This window comes from Corvus kubaryi, unplaced genomic scaffold (assembly GCF_017639235.1).
Source record: "Corvus kubaryi isolate FWS band 111438036 unplaced genomic scaffold, C.kubaryi_AGA036_p1.0 37385, whole genome shotgun sequence".
In the NCBI taxonomy this organism is placed as follows: domain Eukaryota; kingdom Metazoa; phylum Chordata; class Aves; order Passeriformes; family Corvidae; genus Corvus; species Corvus kubaryi.
In genome coordinates, this window is record NW_024581127.1 from 35,322,487 (window position 1) to 35,342,715 (window position 20,229).

Here is a 20,229-nt window from a genome sequence, read left to right on the forward strand (position 1 = left end):
ATCACATTTCCTTGCTTTCCTATTTTCTTGTACGTGGCTCAGTGATTTTTCTGTAACATTATATTGGACTTCCAGGCTAAAACCATTTGCATAAGGTCATGGGTGTGATGTCAAAAGGCCCAGAGCAATCTTTGGTTTCAGCTGAAATCCTGGCCTTCCACTTCCACTGGCAGAGAAATGGAGGAGGATGGAGCTCGCCTTCATTCATTGATGTTTCCCTGGGAACAGGGAAACCATCTGGCTGGAGAGATTCCCCTCTGATGATCATCCGGTGGTGTAAGAAAAGAAGGAAAAATCACAGAATCCTCAAATGGTTTGGGTTGGAAGGGACCTTAAAGATCATCTAATTCCAACCCCCTTCCATGGGCAGAGACACCTTCCACCAGACCAGGTTGCTCAGAGCCCCTTCCCGACTGGCTGGGTAAATAAATAACAAAATAAATACCTGTTCTCACTCGAGTTATAACAGGAGGAGCCTCAAGATGTGTTTGATGTTTACTGTCAGTTCCCTGGACAGTCTCACCTGCATAAATTGGAGGAGGAATGAAGACCAGAGTCAAATCTCTAATTACAGGAAATATTAATGCCCAGAAATTAGACCCAAATATGTAATACAGTGTGAGTGGACTTTCGCTGAGTTGGCTCAGTCAGGCATAATCCTTTAGATTTATGGAATTAGTGATAGGACAAGGCTTTAGACCGAAAGAGCACAGAATTAAGTTAGATATTAGGAAAAAAACCTTTCCTATGAGGGTGGAGAGACACTTGAAGAAGTTTTCCAGAGAAGCTGTGGCTGCCCCATCCCTAGAAAAGTTAAAGGCCCTGAGCAACCTGGTCTAGTAGAAGGTGTCCCTGCCCAAGAGAGTTGTAACTGGACAGTCTTGAAGGCCCCTTCCAACCCAAACCATTCTCTGATCCTATGATTCTGTGATAATTCTCTCGCTGGATTCTGCTGCTGAACTCACTTTCTTTCCTTGTAAGCTTCATTTTATTTCTCTTCCTTTCCATGTTTTCTGGCTGAGATCACCCCCTTGATTCACCTCCTTACACTTCCAGCTCAAGAGGAGAACATTAACGTGCACCTTCCTGCATCTCTACATGCACATCTTTCCCATTGCCAGGTGTCAGAGACAATTACCTTCCTGGGCAAACAATGTCCACCTTTAATCAATTTCCACCAAATTAATTTCTACAAGTGTTGCATTATTACCAAGGAGGGAGATGAACAAAGGGAATGAAGACAGGCAGAAAATCCCAGGACACCAGTGCCTTGCTCTGAGAAGCAAACATAATTAATTGTAGTGGTTTGATTTCTGCACTTCCTCCTTGCCCCTGTGTCAAAACCCAGGTGCTTTAACTGGCATGTTAATTAGCTCTGTGTTCATAAATGGAGGCACCACGATTGTTAAAGGCATAAAATTGCAACAGAAAAATGCTGCTGCCCTGGGCCAGCTGACAATTACCTGCCAGAGTTAAACAGATCTGTCTGTTAATACAGAGATCTGAGGAGAATAAACTTCGTGGGGTTCAGGGCTTGCTTGTTCCTTTGGGTTCCCATCATAATTCCTTAGTCATGACCTGATGTTATCTCAGAAAAACACGAGGGGAACTTTCCCATCACTGACCTTTCATTGATTTAGCTTGTGGCTGTTCCTTAAATCCTTGTGGACTGGGAGTGTGACCAATATGTGGATATCAGGAGATTCATTTGTTTATTAATTAGACTCCACGGCTGATGGATTCACCTAAGTTCCCTTTGAATCCTGTTCAATGTGTGGCACACATGGCAAAGCACCCCAGGGACAGGACAAGGGGGAATGGCTTTAAGAGGAAGGAGGGTGGACTTAGATGGGATAACAGAAGAAATTCTTCTCTGTGAGGGTGGGGAGGCCCTGGCACTGGTTGTGGAGGAATTCTGTGGCTGCTTCATCCCTGGAAGTGTTCAAGGCCAGATTGGATGGGGCTTGGAGCAACCTGATCTAGTGGAAGGGCTGGAACGACGTGGTCTTTAAGGTCCTTTCCAACCCAAATCATTCCATAACTCTATGAAATAGGAAAAGAATTCCTGCAGTTATCTTTATCCTCAGCATAACCTCACAAGTTGAAGAAATCGCTTTTATGAACATCTGGGGAACTGGGACAGCAAACTTTTCATTTTGGCTTGATACTGTTCCTACAAATGTTCTCTGGCAAGACAATGAACTGAATCTGTGCCCTGTTTACTCTTGGTACCTCTGACATCCAAATCCATTGATTCTCCCACCATGAAGGAGATGTTCACAACATCCTCTCTAAGCACAGGCAAATGAAACTAAAAATCGTTTGGGATGACAATGACCTGCTGAATTTTTGTTTTAATTCAAGAAGACTCTGCAGTGACAGAGGCAAGAACATCTGCTAGAATGTTAAAATATATTTTCCTAAAGTGTAGGTTTTATTAGAAAAGCTGAGCTGGTATGAAAAGGGAAGCTTCACCACGTCCTGAATTTGTGAGGATAGAGTAAAACAAACTGAGACTCTTATTCACAGTTTTTATATCTCTGCTTTTCATGCAACCCACTGCTCATTCTTCAAATAAAAATATAATTGAAAAGGAGCAATGTCTTTCTATTTTCACTGTGATGATGGCGCAAAAGCCATAGGATTTTTAAGGCACCCTGTACAGAGATCCTACAAGGTTTTCCTGGTGAACTCTCCCATCAGTATGGAAATGAAAACTTTAAATTCATTTTGTTTTCACAATGGGAAAAAATCAGTCTCATGGCATCAAAGCTTTATGAAGTATGTGAAGATTTACTTGCTGAGAGCCAAACTGGAGTGATATTGTATATTTACTAAGAATAAAATATCCCCTTGGAAATGAGCAATTCCGTCCTTTGAAAATCCGAGCAGAAGGCATCATAAGGAAATCTAATGCTGTAGTGAAAAATGCAGAAAATTCTAGTGCCATCTATTGACATGAAAATATAAAGGTGGGAGAGAAGCTGGGCTCGTCTGCCTGGATCCAAACAAGCAGAGAGGAGGCTGTTTGTTTTAATCACGTCAAGTTAAGATATTTGTAAATATGCAGGTTTATGTTTAGTCTTTTTAATGATGTTGTATTTGGGGTAAATATGTTGACTTTCAAATTAATCACCGTTGTAATCAAGCTGCAGCGAGAGATGGGGATTTGCCTGTAATGGGAATTAGGAGTCATTGCTGAGTGGATAAATGCTGGCATTCTGACTAATGCTCTTAAGCAGGTTTGCAATGTCATCACAGGCTGGATCCGGGCTAGGAAGTGGGTTTAAATCTCCCATAGAATAAAAAAGTGGAAGATTTCCTAGTTCCTAGATCTTCCCTGGCTTTCCACTAGAAAATATTTCCATGCCTGTGTCAGGACTGAAGGAAAGAGGGATTTCCATCCCCAGCAAGCCAGCAGGAGGCAGCCAGCCCAGATGGGCACCTGACACTGAAATCCAAATATCTCGTTTCAGTATCAGGGAGTCTGGATTAGCACCAAATGATCCTCTGCTTTTCAAATTCAAATATATCCCTCTCCCTGCATTCCCACTTTGTCAACAGAGCAAATCAGACTCCATGTGCTTGGGTCATCATTTGGCAAAGTAGGAATTTCCCAATCCAGAACAAAGGGTTCAGGATATGGGAGTGTTGAGCTCTCTGCCTTTGGAAAACCAACACCTGGAACTACACTCAGAAGCCACCTCGGGATGATAACAGGATGAGAGGCAGGAAGGGAATTATGGATGTCACACTGAGGTCAGGCTGTAGTGTGCACCCACAGAAGGAAATCCTTGCAACCACTAAGTTATTTCAGGAGTTGTTGTGTCTGCAAATAATTCCTTTCTGCAGAAAAATGCAATGTCTGATAGCAAAATCCTTTGGTTTTGGGAAAGAACTTAATTACTGTGTCCTTTACAAACAGAAAATTAAAGCTTGAAAGGACTTTGGGACATAAAATGGAGCACTGAAATCATCCATGATTTCATATGGAGCCCCTACATTCCCATGGAGGCAGCACCTATTTTTTATCAGGAAAAAATTAAGAATTGTGAGCAATGCTGAACATCTTTTCCTTACACAACTATTTTCCATGCTAGAGGGACTTGGAAAACGTTCAGTGCAAAGTGGTTATCAGGAAAAAAAGTGCTACAAAAGGCTGATACCTGGAACTGACCATATATAGGAATATACTTGAGCCCAGTCCGTGGTACTTTATCTGTGTGATAAAAGATGAAGTCCTGACTCCAGTGTAAGTGACTTGGAACTTCCTATACTTCCCTCCTAAAGGCAAAAAGTCACAAAATTTGAGGGTTTTTTCCCTCTCCTTACATCCATTGAAAAAAGTAAAAAATTCTAAAAGTTCCACTGTGTTATTTTAACAAACCAAATGAGCCTTTGTCAAGAGAGAAAAGAAGAGAAGGAGGAAAAAACTTGAGAGAAAACAGGGAAGCCTGGGTGTTATTTCAATATTGACATTATTTAAAAACTTACGTGGAGGGACATAAAAGCTTCTTGTCAGGACTTTAGGAAGGGAGAACCAGGTTTTATCAAACCCATCCTGGTTACTGGCATGATCTTGAAGCTCCTCTGAACAAGTCTGAGCCTCCATTTCCCAGCCCCAAAGTGGTTGCAATAATGACTCATTTCACAGCAGTGATGTGGGATTTCTGTCCTTCATGCTGTGCTTTGCCAGAGGGCCTGCTGAAAAACAAAGATTTGTATCCCCCAAAATGCTGTGACATTTTCACACTGTTCAAACACACTTAGGTACACTCTTATGTACTTCAAGTTCAGGACCTGCTTAAAGAAAACCTTAGAATGAATCTTACAGAGATATTTTAAATGATTTTTACAGAGATATTCAAGTCTGTGTGTCACCTTCAACCCATCTTGATTCTTGTGGCCCAGGACCACCACTCAGTGCTCTGTGTTTCTTTGTACATTGATCTCTGAAAATTCAGGAGGAATTATTTCCACTTCTCCAGTGTTCAGGAACAGAGAGGAGAGGGTCTAAACACCAACACACATATATGCACAAACCCACTTTAATTTTACCTCCTTCAAGCCAAAATTCTGCACCCAGCTAAAGAAAGCTAAAGGTTTTCCTCTCTGGCAGGCTCTCCTTTTTACCATCTCAATCCTCTTACTCTTTTCAATCTGCTTCAGAAGGACTGATGGGAATAGATCACAAATAAACAGCCTTAAAGACAAAGGATGAATAACATGAAGAAGTGCACGAGTCGTTGCATGAGTAGAAAATGTAAATCAGAGTCAATGAAGAAAATAAAACGTATCAGCTGAAGGAAACCCTGGCGAAGTAAAGCACTTTTAAAATAAATCAGGCACAGGACGTAGTGTGCAAAGCCTCCTCCTCCATGGGGAACTCCAAAAAAGGGTCACAGAATCATGGAATGGTTTGAGTTGGAAGGGACCTTAAAGACCATCCAGTTCCAACCCCCTGCCATGGACAGGGACAACTCCTACTAGACCAGGTTGCTCCAAACCTCATCCAACCCAGCCTTCAATACTTCCAGGTTGTCCCTGCCCATGGCAGGGGTTGGATCTGGATGATCATGGAATCACAAAATTATACAATATGCTGGAATGGACCCATCAGGATAATCAAGTCCAACTCCTGGCCCTGCACAGGACACCCCAAGAATCCCACCCTGGGCCTGCTGAAGGTCCCTTCCACCCAAACCATTCCATGATTCTTTGATTTTTCCAAGAAATGCAAAATGCCCTGGAGCAGAACAATAATGACATCTGTAGATGAGCATTTTGGGAAGTGCCTTTAGCATAACTTCAGACCACCCAAATCTGTGTCTGAAGAACTCCCCTTGCTGTGGCTCTGCCCTCTCTCACCTCTCCTGTTTGGTGCCTTGGTCTCCTGTGCTCCATCTCCATCCCTTTGCCATTCCCATTACACACCTCACTTCCCATGTTCTCCATGCCTGGTGAGCACCTAAACAGGAATTATTGCCAGAGGCAGCTGGGATGCAGATTGCTGGCATTCAAACACTGCTGCCTAAGTGACCTTTGGAAATCTGTGGGCATGAATTTTCTATCTCATTTCCCAAGGGAAAATATTTACATATTGTTGAACAGGCCAAACTTGCTGTTATCGTGTTGTTGCTGTGACTTACAAAACATTACCAGGAAATAATAACAGTAATAATAACAACAACAACAATCCCAGCTTTTGTTGGAATGGATGCCTAAGAGATGAGCTGTGGGAGTCAGCATCAGAGCACAGCATGAGAGGGAGCTTGTGGCACCCACCTCCCACTCCCAGGTCCCCGTGTGCTGCCTGCTCCACCTGAGTTGTGGTAATTTATTCACACACCTTTAGAAAAATAAGATGAAACCTCCTGGTAGTTTGTGAATATCCTGTTTTAAACAAGGCAGCTGAAAACCTTTCTGAAGAAAGGAGGTTACTGGTAAGAAACACTCCTCAATTTATACATGAGGGAGAGATTTATAACGTAAATGGAAGTGGCAGAGGGGAAGGGAGGGTGACCTTTGTCTCTCCAGCACCATAAAATTTCTTATTCACACCAAAGAGGCCTGAACACCATCGTGTTTTCCTGTCCTCTTTTTCACATTGGTTTCCGTCAAATGTTAGAAGAGGGAAAGATAACACCAAAGAGGGGAAAAAAAAGATTGCAAACATAGCACATTTGGTGACCCTCCATCTGCTGCTCTTGGCAAGAATCTCTCAGATCAGAGTGGGTTTGCTTGGTTGGCCCAAGTGGTGAGAGGGAAAGAGTGGGAAGAGTTTTTCTGGATACACTGAGAAGGGATATGACTTTCATTGTTAGATGGAATTTGAGATTAAAATGTGTAACAAAGGGCTTGAAGGTACAAAAATCTTACAAAGAGGTGGCTAAAAAATCTACCAGTGGCTGCTCACCCATTTGGCCAGGATTGTTTTGGGTTTTCCTTTGCTTTGTGAGAGGGTTTGGGGTTCACATGTTTAGACCAGGAGTATTTTTATATTCTGCATTTGAAAACAGACCATTGTGAAGTCCTGGAACTGCCAAAGCTGCCATATTACAGCTATCAAATATCTCTTTATTAACCAATAATCACTATAGTTTTAGTATTTCTTGTTTAGAAATACCATGAAACTGGAGTGATCTGGAGAGTTTGAGACCCATTCAGAGGAGAGAAGCTGTAACATTCCAGCTATTCCAGCACTGAAATAGTTGCTGCAGCCAGGGAATATTCCTTGAGAGTTCTGCTTCGTTCATTTACTTTCCCTTCTCCATGCAAAATGTATATTTTGTCATAACTTAAATAAAGCAAAAAGAAATCAAAATATGAAACCAATCAAAACAAGGTTGGGAGAAAGAATAATCCACAAAGTCACTGAGACAATTCAGTTTCCAAAAAGTGGGGTCCTGCTCTAACAGGTCACATCTTCAGTGGAAAAATAATAAATGACACAGATTCCCCACATGTAAAGGCATAAATTACAGTTGTGCAGGACTGAGCCTCCTGCTCCATCCAGCTGCTGCACTGCCCTGCAAATAAAAGATAAGCTGGGTCACAGCTGTCAGAGGTTGGTTTGTGACCAATCTGGACTGGCCCCAATGTCTCACAGTTTCCCATGTGCCCTGAAAGAGTGGATAAGCATTGGAACAGGCTCCCAGGGAAGTGGTGTAATCACCATCCCTGGAAGCCTTCAAAATTCCTTCTTGAAGGGGGTCCCATCATGCTCAAATTGCAAGAGCAGGAAGTACCTGAAGGAATCTGAAAGGTCCTGCTTTTCACAGGGAGGTGGGAAGAGTTTCTTAAAAGGCAACATCCACATCTCTCACATAAAGGAATCAGGGATAAAAGTCATGGACTTCTGGAATGCATTGAACAGATGTCAGGAGAAGAGGTTTTGTCCTTTACTTCTTAAAAGGTATGATGGGACAAGGTAGAAAGGCTTTAAACTGAGAGAGGGCAGGGTTAGATTGGATTTTAGGAAAAAATTCTTCCCTGTGAGGATGGTGAGGCCCTGGCAGAAGTTTCCCAGAAAAGCTATAGCTGCCCCATCCCTGGAAATATTCAAAGACAAGTTGGACAGAGCTTGGAACAATGTGGTCTGGTTGTCCCTGCCCATGACAGGGTTGGAACTGTGTGGTCTTGAAGGTCCTTTCCAACCCCAACCATTCCATGATTCATCTTATCCTAAAATAGATGAGGGCTCCTGATTTGGCCAGAGGAAGCACAGGGTGAATTCTCTGATTCTCTTGACTGCACCTCCTTTGCCCATGGTGGGAACACAATCAGCTGCCTCAGATGAGGAAACATCTGTTGTAGACACCTGAAATTTAGGGTCTATATGGGAACCTCACCCTGTAAGGTCTCAGGGCTTCCTGAAAGATCTCAGAACTTCCTGAAACATCTCAGGACCTCCTGAAAGGTCTCAGGACTTGCACAAGTTGAGGTGGCATCTGGCCAGGAGGTTGTGTGCGACCTAAAAGGGAGAAGGACAGACTGGGGGTATCTAGGGGCAGGTGCACAGAGTGTCTGAATTCAGGGCAGAACTTTGGATACACTCAGGAATTCTTGTCCCAGAGAAGCTGGAGTGATGGAGACTGAAAGTTCACCAAGTATGGGTTTGTACCAGATATTCTATATTTGTATAAATTATAGAGACTCCTGAGGCACTCGAAGAAATGAAAACAGAACCAGCAGCCTTTGGAGGTCGTCCAATTTGAGACCTTAAATAAGATGAGGACCTATCCCACGTATCACACTCAATGAGTGACATCTGAGGAACAAGCAAAACAATCAAGAAGAAAGAAAACCATAAATCCCATCCTTTATTTGTCAGTGCCTTCAAATTTAATGCCCAAATTTAGGGCTTGACTCCTTCCTATTCAGAAAGAAAACTAAAACCCTTTTCATTCCCCATTGAAAGCGATGTAATTCAGGCACCCACTTAGAGTTAAAAATAAGATTAAATGGGTGTGTGGCACTTTCAACCTCTCTAGAGGAAATAAGTGGGGCAATCTCCATTCCTGTTTGCAAACGCAACCATGCATCTTGCATGAGCTCAATGTCCCTGTCTCTTTCTTTCCAACTTTGCAAGTTTTTGTGGAAGTGCCTAAATAGGGCACAGAAGAATCTAAATAAGGCACAGGAAAAAGTTTTACCTGAGAAAGGGGTGGATGGATGTGACCCTTTGTAGTTTCCTTGCATTGTCTGTGGTGCTACAGCCAAATCCTCCGGAAGGTGAAGAGCACCTGAAGATCTGTGACTAAGAAAGGTCAGAATTGGGAGAAAATCCTGCCTGAAGCTTTGCCACAAGGTCCAGACAGAGCAGAGCAGTTCAAAATTCCCATTTGGCTTTGAAGCTTCCCTGGGAGTGTGTACAAGAATTTTGCTTTTCTGTTTTTTTTCAGTTCTGTTCTTTTTTCAGTTCTCTTACCCTGAGCTGTAACTGAACCCAGCAACAAACTGAGCCCCAGAAAAGCCATATATGAATTATCACTGTTTAGAAGCCTTTGGAAAGAGGGGGTTTTGTTTTCCTTTGAGGAAAATGGGCCTGTGGTAAATAATATGGGAACAAGGAATTAATTCACATAAAAATCATCCATTTTAAAAACATTTATGCTTAAGAATAATGACTTCCAGTAGCAGAAATCTCAAAAATTGGACTTAATACCCATTTCAAATTCACTGGCAATAGCACAGCAGGTTTCCTGGATGTGGTGAGCCAGGTATTAAACAGTATTAGCAATTTCCTCAAAGTTATTTTTTTTCCTGAAGTGACTTTCCCAAAGGACTTATAGGATGAAGGAAAAAATAGAGGCAAAACACCTAGAGAAAAATGAATCTTTCTTGTTATATATGTGGCATTCTATGAAATGTAACTGCCTTTTTTCTTGGAGTGGACACAGTTTCTTGTGTTCCCTAAAAAAATATAGTCTGTCTGGGGACTGTTAGAAAATTCTTTCCCCAAATAACTGGAAAATTTTCTGGGTTCAGAGAGTTCCCCAAGATGAATCCAACAACCCAAAGCACTCTAATGTTGTGCCAACTCTAAAACTTCCTCAAGAATAATAATAATAAAAAAATCTAATAGGTGTTTTTTTGGGAATTAAGTTGGCTTCTCTGGGGATCCTGCCTTTCATGGTGGATCTCTGGGATGCTCAGGTCTCTAAATGATTCACTTTGTGATATGATTTGGTGAGCATGGTGGTATTCGGTCAAAGGTTGGACCCAAAGGTTTTTCCAACCTTTAACAATTACCTAATTCCCGGATTCTGTAGCAGAGCTCCCTTTTCTTTGTGGGATTTTCACTTCAGGCCTCTCACCTGAGCTCAGGAAGGACCTGCCTACAACTGGGACCAAGGTACTGAATGCAGCAGTGCCCAAGGAGTTATCCATAAAAACTCCCATGAACTCCTCTTTCTGCTGATGGTTGACCACGAGCAAATCTGTTTTGTGCCTCACTTTCTCTTTTAAATAGAAATTCAGTCCAGACTCTCCTCATCAAACTGATACAAACTCGCCCAAGCTCTCAGTATAATTATTTTGAGGGGCTTAACCGTTCCCTGCCACTCATTCCGTTGCCTGCCTTCTCCTTCCTTCTTTCCTGGTTGATGTTGCTGGAAAGACAAATTGATTTTAGCTCCGCTTTTCAGGACTCAGGAGGAGGCAGTAGCTGACAAGGAGCTAATTAGCCCTTCCAAGATGAACTCAGTGAAGGCAGTGGAGGAGAAGAGAGATGAGGGACTATTCTGAATGACAGCTTGAAGTGACAAGACAACTGAAGAGGAAGAGGCTTCAGCACTTACTTGTTGTCCACAAATTCTCCTGTCTAATTCCTCAATATTGAAGTGTTGAGTTCAGAGAGTTACTGTCAATTAAACAATGCCTTGGCGAGGTGTTAAATTGCAAATTCTTGCTGATGGCTGCTCAAACCCAACTTTATAGCAGGTAGAAACAGCTTCCTGGGCCCAGCAATCATTAAATATCTCAGGGAACAATACATGCCTTCTCAAGGCTGAATTTTGAAGAAGGCAGGATCTGTAAAGCAGTCAGAATAAGAGTTATGGGGGTCTGTGGGATCCTAACTTGCAGGAAACCAATAAATGTTTTCAATCCCTGCACCAGTCGTAACAAAAGACACAGAGATCTTGGAGAGATGCATTTCTTTATCAGTAACTGTCCTCATCTCTTCTGAACTTTTAGACAGCTGGGTAATAAAACTCAGGGAAAAAACTGAGACGGCAAAATCTTCACTTTCTCCCGAGATGATTTGTGGAGAAACATTAAAATTCTTTCATGAATACTGTCAGGACAAAAACTGATTTGTGTTTGAAAGATTTTAACCAGAACTGGCATCAAGGGGATAAGGGGGAATGGCCTTAAATGGAAGCAGGGTAGATTTAGATTGGATATTAGGACAGAATTCCTCCCTGTGAGGATGGTGAGGGCCTGGCACAGGTGTCTCAGAGAAGCTGTGGCTGCCTCATCCCTGGAAGTGTCCAAGGCCAGGTTGGATGGGGCTCAGAGCAACCTGGGATAGAGGAAGTTGTTGCTGCCAATGGCAGGGGGTTGGAACCAGATGGACTTTAAGGCCGACCTTTTATTCCACCAAGCCCTGAGCCTTAGGACAATTAAATCAAGTTTTCTCACGGGTCATTAATGAATTACAAGTCCCAGGTAGTCACATTCTGGGCTGAGGCGGCCGCCACCAGGTCATTTCTTCTCTGAGGTGGGTGGTACAAGAGCCTTGGTGACATTTGCTGCTGACTGACTGACATTTGCTGCTGACTAGGATTTGTCCTGAGGTTTCCTGAGGTTTCTGACAATCTCTTTCCTCTTTCACTCATTAGGTCTTATTTCTGAATTAGTTACTGCCATGAAAAGTCCTGGAGATCTCCCCATGGCTGTGCCTCCAGGATCTTCTAGAGGCAGGATATGTTTTTATTCATCTGAGGTGAATGAACTAAAGGTCATGTCTGGATAATATTTTCTCATAACCAAGACCATGAGTTCCCTGAATCATCCTGCTTGCCCTTACATGTGTTCTTGAACAATCACCAGTGTCCTTCCCCTAATGATAATGGAAAATTTCCCTTCCCAGCATGGAAGCTTTTGGGATCTTCAAATAACAGCTTTATCACTCCCAAAACATACCATAGCAAATGAATAAACCAGACACTTAAGGGAGAATTTAATGGAATACCATGCTAGGAGATGCTCCTAATGCCCAGTTTGTCCATTGGTCTTCACTGTAGTTGTCCCTGCGGCATTGAAACACACGTTCTAAATAGTTTTGAATCAAAGTTCAACCCCCAAAGTGTCATTTTACCACAGAAAAGGTGGTTGCTTTATCCATGTGATCCGTTTGATCCATTTCAATTTTCCTCTGACTGTTCTAGCCCTAGTTTACACCCCTGTAGCTTCACCTGCCAGACTGGATTTTCAGATTTGTTTCCCAGCACAAAAAACAGCTGGTCAAATATTCCTGAGCTTTTCTCAGTCTTCTGGTAGAGAAATGTGGGAGTGTTCAACAACTGGCACAGACCAGGGTCTGTAGGTTGTGTCCATCCATTCATTCTCATTTGGGCCAAAATAAAAGCAGCGGGAGAGTTTTCCAAAATCACAAAATCATGGAATCACAGAATGGGTCAGGTTGGAAGGCACCACAGTAGGGTCATCTTGTCCAACTTCCCTGTTCAAACAGGGCCATCCCAGAGCACCTGGCACAGGATTGTGTCCAGACAGTTCTGGAATATCTCCAGCAAGGGAGACTCCACACCCTCTCTGGTCTCTGTTCAGTGCTCAGTCACTGCGCTAAAGTTTTTCCTCATGTCCAGGTGGAACTTCCTGGGCATCAGTTCCTGCCCGTTCCTCTTGTGCCATTGCTGGGCCCCACGGAGCAAAGCCTGGTTGCTGCTCTGAGCCCTCCCTGCAGGCAGGGACAGACAGGAAGGAGGTCCCCTCTCAGTTGTCTCTTCTGGAGGCTGAACAGCCCCAGCTCCCTCAGCTGTTCCTTGTCAGAGATAAAGACCCGAATCATCTTCATGGACCTGTTCCAGGAGCTCCATGTCCCTCCTGAGGAACCCAGAACTGGACAGAGCACTCCAGATGTGCCTCATCAGGGGCAGGATTACCTCCCCTGACCTGCTGGCAATGCTCTTCCCAATGCACCCAGGATCCCATTGGGGTATCCTCAAAAATCTTCATCTTTCTCCACAGCTGTCCATTATCCTTATCATTGACCTGGCTGTTGCAGTACATTTGTTCTGTGTTGTCATTCCTTATTATTTCTCTGGCACAGGGGAGTTTTCTACTCAGTTATCAAAAAGAGGAACACCATCTTCATCTACACTGATCCTCAGTGCCCACAGAGCAATAAAGATGGAAAATCAAGCCCAAAGTGGATACAAATTCAGGCGGCTTGGTCTTCGGAAGGTGAGGGTCACCATCTCATCACCAGCCTCGCAGGTCACCCAACCCTTTGGGTACAGCAGAGTTATTTAATCCTATTTCTGTAGATATGCCGGGGAAACACAAAACCAGGGATTTCTGGATGGCCTCCAGCCCTCTTCAGATGACAGGACACATATGGAAGTGAGGGTGACCATGCTGAACATGGCAGCAGAGCTGCTCTCCTTAATTGCACCATCTGTCCTTGCAAGGCTGAGTGCCCTTGCTCACTGAACAGGGTCCATTTTTAAGCTCTGCTTGGGCAACTCAATTTAATCTGGTCCAGACACACCTGTGAGACTGACAAGGCTGGAAGCACAAGGATTGGATGGGTGGACAGCCTGGGGTTAACACAATTCCTCTCCCAGTCTCCTATGGCTTCTTGTGCATTGTGAGGGGACAGAATAACTCCTTTCTTTAATGGGAAAAACTGTTTGGAGAAGAGATGCAACTTCACCAGACCATGACTGAGATGACCTGGAACTACCCAGACCTCAAAGTACACGAGAGCTGCAGTCACAAAGTCACAGAGCCACAGAATCATAGAGTCATAGAATCATGGAATGTTTTGGATTGAAAGATCATCAAGTTCCAAACGCCTGCCATGGTCAGGGAACCTTCCACTAGACCAGGTTGTTCAGACCCTCATCCAGCCTGGTCTTGGTCACTTATACACATAAAAAATGCAAGGTAACATCATGCCCAAGGTGCTCCCAAATTTGCTGTATTCTTGTTTCTGCTCCTTAATGTCTGAGATACACTTGGATTTCTCCCTGTTTCAGGTATCATCACCCATTCCTGGTCCTCACAGTCTGCTTCCTCCTGAAGCACAACATTCCACATGGGGGATTTTTGCAGCTTCATTTCTAACTGCTCTCAGCAGCTTTTAATACCTGCCCTGTATCTGCTAAAGTTGTGGCTGCCCCATCCCTGGAAGTGTCCAAGGCCAGGTTGGATAGGGTTTGGAGCAACCTGGGATAGTGGAAGGTGTCCCTGCCCATTGCAGGGGGATGTAATGAGGTGATCTTCAAGATCCCTTCCAACCCAAACCGTTGTATGAATTTCTAATTCTATGAACTCGTGTAGAATCAACCAAAAGCCTCTACCAAAAAAACCTTTCAAACCAGGACCATGACAGAAAAGATGACAGATTCTGGTAGATGGATTGAGAGCAAATACAAAACTCAAGAACATTGACCAGTCTTGAACCACTCTTCCAAATATCAGCTGCAAATACTGGTAGCAAGTCCCCTTTGCCATGGCAAAGAATGAACCCTCCCATTTTCATTCACTTGAAACAGCTCAGACAGAAGCTGAATTCAGCTGTATAATCCTCCTTGTTTCCAATTCACTTTTTGTTCAAGGTCCCCTCAAAAGACAAGCAATTTTGGGGGAAATGTGTTTTAAAAGATGCTTTAATACCCTTCACTACAGACTGCCTTAGGCACACTGTGAATGGAGCAGCTGAAATTCTCATTTTAAGATGCAAGCCAGGGAATATTTCCTGGCTGTTCCAAGCTGTTGATGCTAAGGTGACACTTGTCTGTTTTGTTTCAACACGATACTCCTTGACTTTCCTTGGTTCCACCCTCACACCATGGCTACTCCCTGAAAATGTCAGGTATCTTCCTTTGTTGAAGATATGTGAGTGATTTAAAGTGTTCTTCTTGTTTACACCCAGTGCTTTGCCAGATTTTATTCCCAAAAATAAAGATTTCTTCTTATAGCTAATGATGGGTCTGCCTTGATCCAGACCTTAATGAATCAACTTAAGATTTTTAGACATCCGTATATTCAGGCAGTTCCGAGCCAGCTGGTGTTGCTAAAAACCAGATTCATAAATATTTAGATGGGAGACAGAAAAGCTGATAGACTCTGCTGTCCGTTTTGTCAGGCAGTTCAGCTTGTTACAGTCGTCACTTAATCCTAATAGATTTTTGTTACAGTTCAGTTTAGACACCTCAAGAAACCCTGATGACTTGCTTGGAGCTCATCAGGAGAACAGATTGCATCTTGGATTGGTTTGGGGACGCATCAGGCTGCTCATTACCAAAGGGAGACTCTTGAAGAAGCTCCCTAAATGGTTGTTTTCATGAAGAATTTCAGTTTCACGAGAGAAGAGGATGAGCACAAACCACCAGTGTCTCCAGCCAGCAGGAGAATATCCCACGGTCTGAGACAGATCCATTTTTGCTTTAATGTTAGAACTAAATTTCATCCTCGCTTTCACTGAAGGCCATTCCCCTTGGTGGTGCTCACCTCCACAACTCCTGTTTCCTGGGAATCAAGGATAAAAAAATCAAATTTATCCACAAATTATTATTCTGCAGGCTTGAAGTTTGTTTGTATGAGCAAATTCCAGTTGTTTGCAGGATATCTCCTTAAATCCACTCCTCTTACTAGAATCATGGACTCATTAAGGTTGGAAAAGATCTCCAAGATCATCAAGTCTGACCTGCGACCAAAAAGTCCAACCTTCAGTTGAGGGTTTTACTGTCTCCTCCTATCATGGAAAGGTAAAATTTCCAGAAACACACAAATCCAATTGAATTTTAGGAGAAGATTAAAAGGAGTTTGAGCACTTCAGGTCAGTAGGAAAACGACAACAAATGATGAGACAGAATCGTGTAAAGAGGAGTAATTGAGGGCTTTCAAGACATGCTACTGGTCCATCTTTCTTTTTCCCAGTACACAAAACAGATCTGGAAAGGAAAAAAAAAGTGGGGTTTAAGTGTATTTTGCTTCATTTATTCACCTCTGGAATCTTATTTTGGCCAGGGCTACCAGAATAATCTTTGTGACTTCATTTTCAAATGCTTTTACCCACGTGATGAATTTGGCCAAGGGAATCAAATTTTTCTCCCATTTAAACCAAGACTTTCTCCAGTTTAAACCAAGACTTTCTCCCATTTAAACCAAGGCTGCTTTGCCTCCATCTCTCCATGCACTACTGGAGATGTGGAGGTGGAGGGAGGAGGAATCCATCACATTCGAGTTTTGGAGGACAGTGCAGCTCATCCCAAACACAAAGCCTGTTCCTCTCAAATCAGCCCAAGATGTTCCCCCCTCCTCATGTCCTCCCTTTCTCTGCTGCCTTGTGGCTGCATTCCTTGGCAAAAAGGCTTTGGAGCAAGATAACCACTGAATAAACAGGTTTTTAGCACACCTGCAAATGGAACATCTCCAGCTATTGGAAACAGCAATTATTTAATGAAGCAAGGAGTTGCCATTGATTTTGTGACTCCAGATGGGAATTAAAAGGCCTGTTATAATTAGCCCTAAACTCTCCTACTTATTATTGGGCTGAGCTGTGTCTGTTCACATCTTTGGGGTTGGAAATGATGGTGCAGCTGGACCTTGTGCTCTGTGTAGATAATGCAGGTTCAAACCTACACCAAGGTGGGGTGGAGGAATCGTTTATTTTTCCTTTGCCAAATCTTTTATGTCAGAAGTTCACACCTCATGGGAGGAAACTGGGAAGAGAAGGTTTCAGGGAGACCTTAGAGCACCTTCCAATGCCTAAAGCAGCTCTGAATCACCCCTGGCTTTGTTGTCTCTTGCCCTTAACAATAGAAGAGGTGGATCTCTTCACTATTCAGACAGGAGATTTTTCCCTCAGCCACCTTTAGAGAGTGCTGGTAAAATGCCAGTGGGATTTAAAAAGGATTTGAGAGGTAGCAGGATAGCTCTCTGTTGGTGTGAACTGGAGCTGAACCTCAAGCAACAATCAAACTGAAGAAAACATGGGAAAACCTAGCATGCAATTTATGGAGAAATAAACTAGGGCTTCAGGACGCAGCAATGCTTGAATATCCAGGCAAAGGCTCTACCTTGACACTGAATTACTTAGGATCCTTTTGGGAATGTTTAGAGATCCCCATCCCAAAATTACTAGCTGGACAAGATGCCTGGAAGTTCCTCATCCAGCCTCCAAGCATTTGTTTAATCAAATCCTTAAGACCTCTGGGAAATGAGATTTCCCAATATGCCTGGTGGCCTGTTGCACCACTGCCTTATCCCTCAAAGAAAAAATATTCCTTCTCCCCCCAAAAAAATCAAGCTTGAATTTTTCTATTGTAAAAATCGAGGTTTCTATACTCTCCGGAGTGGAAGGGTTGATGTTTTGAAACCAGCTTTGGTCTGTATCTCATGCCCAAAAAAAGCTCTGAGTGTTGTTAATACTTCTCATGCTATTAAGGTCAAGTTTTATCAATCTGTTGTCAGAGAGCTGCACAGGTAGAAGCCAATCAAGCAGAGAGGATGTGTAAATTGAATTATGTGCTAGAAACAATAATTAAAAAAGGAAAAAAGGAAGGGAAAGTGCTCCTTCCCCACATGTGTGATGTCCCTGCATCCACCACAGAGCAAGAAGGGTCAGGTGAAAAGAAGAATGCGGTGGGAGGAAATTGTGCCACCTTGACCTAAAAAAAGAGCACAGTTTGGTGTCAAAATCATCCTTGGTAATGGTAAGAGGAAGGTGTAGATCTAAGAAATCTTTAGGGCATTTTTATAGGTCATGAGGGCCAATTACCCAGCCTCAAGAAACAGCTGAGCTACGGGAGGTATCAAATAATCAACCGAATCTGAATTATTGATAAATACGTTTTTCCATCCACCAGCACTGTGACAACATCTTCTTGGAGAAGAAAATTGAAAAACGTGGAGTGCATCACAGAACCAGACAGAAAGAAGAAAAGAGCTATTATGCAAATGCAATTTAGTACTGAACTCTGTTTAATCACAGGGGGTTTGGTGCATGCATAAAAGCTGAAGAATTCTGACATTATAATATGAGATTAGGATATGATTAATGTGGGGAAAGTTATGTTGCTGGGTTCCTGTGATTTGCACATCTACAGGAGAGTGTTCTCAGGGATCTGAACAGAGACACTTTTCTGGACAGCACAGGAATCAACTCAGATGTTTGGGAGGTCAAACAGTAAAGGGGTTGTTTGTCAGGCCAGCCATAAAAACCAGGATAAACTCTGCTCAGAAAAAAAGCTGGAAATAGCGAAAAAAATGTCCTCCTTCTAAAAGGATATCTCCCATCTCTTATTCCTTAGTACACTGTGTTTAAGCACCTTTATTTTAGGTCAAAGACTGTCATTGCTAAGCCCTATTCCACCTTCCTGCTTTTCTTTTTTTCACCAAAGGTGTGTGATTTTTTTTTATTCCTGCTTGTAAAAAACTATAATTCAGGACAGCTTGTGAAATAGAAAACATGGCCAGAGAAAAGATACATATATATATAGAGAGAGAGAGATCTCTTTTTTATTTTTTCTGTTCTTCAAAAGGCAACAAAAATAATTGTGAAGCTGTTGGGAATAGCTTGGACATAATGATGGGAGATTGATCTGAAATTGAAAGATGAGCCTTTCAGTGATAATCAGGAACATGATTTCTTCAGTGGAGTGAAACAGAGCTTAGCAGATGACTCGATTACAGTTTCTAATTACTTATCAGATGCTGCTCTTGAGTCAAGCAAAAAAAAAGGGCATAACAAGTTCCAGTGGCTGGAAATTCAAGTCAGCGAAATTGGAACTGAATTCAAGGTGAACATCTTAAATCATGAGGTTAAATCAACCTTCAGAGCAGACAAGCAGTGGACATGATAAATTCTGTCATCATTTAGTCTCTTTAGGGGAAGATTATGTATTCCTCTTTAAAAAAAAAGGAAAGAATAAAAAAGTTTTCTATGCAGTTTAAGCAGAAGTAAATGGGAGAGTTTGTGAGTTGCTGAGACAAAATTTCATGCCCTGAACTATGTAGGTCAGACAAGGTTCTCAGATGACTTTTGTAAGGTTTGAAACCAAACTGGGTTGGTTTTTCTCTCCCACTATTCAAAGGAAGTTCCTTTTTAACAACATTCAGTTTCAGAAGTAGCCCTTAATTTATTAATTTGTTAGTTTGTTTATTTGTTGATGCTGCTGAAAAGCCACCAGGTTATGGATGTACACTTGGAATGTGTTGCTATAGCACTGATCCAGGGTGGTTTCCATGTGCACATCGGATTGAAAAGAGGATTGCAAAAGAAATATTCTGGGACCTGCCAACCCCCAGACCCCCAGAGCGAGGATGACAGATGTGCTCCATGGATGAGGTGCAGCTGGAGTCTCCTACAGAAGGGTCTCCTCAAGGTTTTACCTCCTAGAACTTTTCATGAGCCTCAGTCCCCAAAAGACAGCAAATTCTGGATGGTTTTGCATAAACTGGGAGATCTCCAAGAACTACTGGTGGTGCAACAAATATCCAAACTCATTATTCCTCTCTGGTGTTCATGTTTTGTTGACATTGGTGAGTGTTAGCAAAGACTGTCATTGCTTAGTGGGGTGCTGGAAAGAGCCCGAAAACAAGGAAGATGTTAGGACAGAAGAAGGAATGAATGGGTGTGGATGAGTCTCTTCCAGGAAGTTCCACACACAAAAAAAGCAAAGGAGCATCTGTCTCCTCGATTAACCAGCCTCTGTTGTCTTCATAAATCACTTTGTGCTGCCATATCCGAGTCTTAGAAACCCAGAGAAGTATTTGCACACTTAATTCCTGTTTAAGGAGCTAAATCCCTTTTGAAATCCTTTGTCTTGTAAGTACTTCTGTGGATCTGAGCCTTGTGGCTCTAATCTAAGAGGGGCTAAAAGGAGAAATACACAATCCTTGCTGTTGCGTAAGGGCACAGGATAAAGGGTGAGATAAAGGGAAATACTGAACTGCCACCATGTCTTTGTGGGGGATTTTGGAAAAGTCACCATGGGATTGCCTTGCTCATGAGCGAAGGTGGAACTGCAT